The 3,155-nt window shown below is 43.1% G+C and overlaps 1 pseudogene; it reads left to right on the top strand.

Moving 5' to 3' along the window:
• Nucleotides 1-1,427: 1,427 nt before the first annotated feature.
• Nucleotides 1,428-1,802, top strand: LOC119814041 (annotated as a pseudogene).
• Nucleotides 1,803-3,155: the final 1,353 nt, after the last annotated feature.

Below are 3,155 nucleotides of genomic sequence, written 5' to 3' on the forward strand. Positions count from 1 at the left end.
ACCCCACCCCCAAGGGGTCGTGACCCACAGGTTGAGAACCCCTGCTGTAGCCTGCCATCATTTCTAATGTCATTCTTTGCTTTTTGTACTCTGCAGATTTCAACTGATTTAGAAATACTGAAAAATCTCGGCGAAAGAGAAGAAACTACTTCGAAAGTCAGGAAGTCAATGAATGAAAGAAAATGATGTGGTCTCGATTTCTGCGTTAGTATTGTCACTAGGGATTTCAAAAGGCTGGGGGCAGATGGATTTAAAAACATGGATGAACAAAAACAGGGCTTCCTCATGGTTCTGGAAGTGGGAGCATTGCATGAGACAAACACAGATCAACAACTTATTTTTTGTTTAATTTGCTTATTTCTTAACCCGGCTCTCAAAACTTTATGATTAGTAAAAAGGCCCTTGGTTTTCAGGGAATGAGAACTAAGATGTTCTCATCTTAGTCTTGATTTTATTGTCCATTTGCTTCTTCCTCTATCTTTTGTATCTTAGTGGGAAATCAGAAATGGAGATGAGTTAAGGATGGACGGCAGCATGCCATTTGGGATGAAATGATCTCCGTTGTGTTTTCGTTACTGGGCCTTGTGATTATCTCTCATTCTAATCATTATTACATCCTACTAACTAGCCCCACCTCCATCTGCCCCCACTCCCGTTCCACAGCTCTGGTACCAGGCCAATTCCATAACCACACTGACAGCACACTCTCTCATTGCTTTCTTGTGCAACAAGGATAGAAACCATCCATGTCTTTAAATTGATGTAGAAATGAGCCCCAAACTGGCCAAATATGTTTATAGTTTTGCTTAGAAAATCGTTCCACGGCTGTTCACTCATGTATTTCTCATTTTACATTGATCAGATGCTTAAATAATGTCCAGAAGGTATTTTTAACTTCCTGCGTTTTCTTCTAGTTATTCTCTGTTTTGAAAGCCCTTAGACATTTTCTTCATTTAGAAAATTGCTATCCGCCATTCAGGATTCATCTCAAACATCATTTTAAAAATGTAAAGCGATAAGATGAACAAAATATTTTCCTGAAAGTTATTTTTATAGAAAATCCCTAGTCAGATACCATGGGACTCGTTTTCCCCAGTCTAATCTCTGGGACACTTTATGGAATCACTTGGTGGTGGACGCTAGGTTAAGTTCCAGTGTCACCATTACTGAGCCAGAGGTGCAGGAAGGCTTAAGCAGAGGCCAAAGTCAAGACCACAGAAATGGGGAGGGGGAAATTATAGGCTGAGGAGATAACTGATAACTGTCACACTAAGCAGAGGAACCATGGAGCTCAGACTTTGCCTAGATGAGCATGGCATATAAAATAATTGAAGGATTGTTGAATGTCCGAGTCTGTCTCCTTGAGCGGTGGAGCACTGTGGGCTGAGCCGGGGCTGCGGGAGAACGCGAGCACAGATCGAAAAAAAATGCAGACCACCAAGGCACCGCTCTCTTCTCCAGCTCTGGTCTACTCCTGTAGCAGAGGTCTCATCCGACCTGTGTCTGCCTCCCTCCAGAGCAGCGAGGCCCCAGATAAACGGCTTAACTGCAGCAGCTCCGCTCTCCGGGTGTCCAGATGGTAGTTCCAGACCTGTGTCGTTTTCCGGACAAAACAGCCAAGTTCATGGTTGGTGTGCCTGGATCGGGGTGGGTGTTAGAATGGGATTTGGTTATTGGATATTCCAGGAATCAGTCTCTCAAGCAGCAGCTCTTCTTTTAGGCCATTCTGGACTATGCCCTGTCTGAGGCTACTGCGGTTCTTTTGTTTGATGGTGGCCTTCCTCATGCTCTTAACCTTGTGAGGCTCCCTGGGATTATTCAGCCGTCCCTGCCAATCCTGGTGCTGGAGTATGCAAAGCTTTGCTGCTAAACCCAGCATTTCTCTCTTTAAAAAATCGCTGAATGTCAGTTTGAACTTATTCTATTTTTTGTACAGAAGACAATTCCCCTTAGTTACCTCTTCCTGTAGGTTGTTTTGCCCCTCTACGTGTTCTGTCCAGGCCCAGTTTTGATACCCCTTGCCGAGTTCATGATGACCAGTTGCCGTTTTGGTGTACGGTCACTTGATGGTCCACGGTAAAGCACTGTGTCACTGATAAAGCTCGGTAGCAGGCCATAAGCTATTTCTCAAATGCCAGGCCAGTCTCTGTTGCAAATATCACCTTGCTTCATGTACACAGGGAATGCGTCATTATTCTTCTCTTGGGGTTTAGCAAAAGTACCTCAAGGCATCTTGCACCAGCACTGATAATACCTTATTTTAAGAAACCAGTGGACTTTTTCTGCCTAAGTCTTATGCCCATATCCACGGACATTTTTGCAAATTTCCCCTGCCTTGCTGTACAGTTACCTGAGAAAATAAAGGTGCGTCTCTTTCAAAAAAGGACTAACGAGAATTCTGATGTAAGGTTACTAAATTATCTCAGGTTTATTTCTCTGACACTGTCAGAAGAAAATGGCTTGAGTTAAAAATTAGACGAGAAATTTTTGAACTAGACAAGAAGCATCAACTTTTGGGTCATCCATCCCTACTGTTTTTAAAGGGTTTAAGCTGAGTTATGATATATCATCTACCCAGCACTTTGTCTTTAAGAATGCATCTCTATAATATTCTACAAGAACATCTTGCAGTTAGTACGATCATTATACTGTACAGTATGCATACCTGGCTCCCTGCATCTAAGCACTGCCCTCATTATTTCGGATTCTAATCTGTTCTACAATGGACTTTCCTCCGGTCTGCCCTGTAGAACAGAAAGGAGCCACCGCTGAGCTTTGTAATGCCATTTGTGCCTCTCTGACAAGCTCATTCCTGATGACCGCTCCATGAGACGTCACTTGGGGCGCCAACCAGACTTATGAGTCTATTCTAGCATGACTGTCTTTGAGGTTTCCAATTCCTTTCTGTCCTGTTAAAAGAATTCTGCCATACAGTGATGCTTGATGAGAGCCATCTTTCTGCCCTGCTTTCAGGAGTAGTTCTAGTTAGTGATTCAGTCATTTCCCAGGGTCTCTCCCAGAGTATTCAATCCTCTATATTCCAAGAGAATGCTCTCATATAAATTTTCTTGTATCCAATTTCATGATATGGCATAGGAACCAAGGACTTAGAACCTAGTCCTTTCAAACACACCATGGCTAGTTCTTACTCTTTC

The sequence above is a fragment of the Arvicola amphibius genome, chromosome 5, assembly GCF_903992535.2.
Source record: "Arvicola amphibius chromosome 5, mArvAmp1.2, whole genome shotgun sequence".
NCBI lineage: Eukaryota > Metazoa > Chordata > Mammalia > Rodentia > Cricetidae > Arvicola > Arvicola amphibius.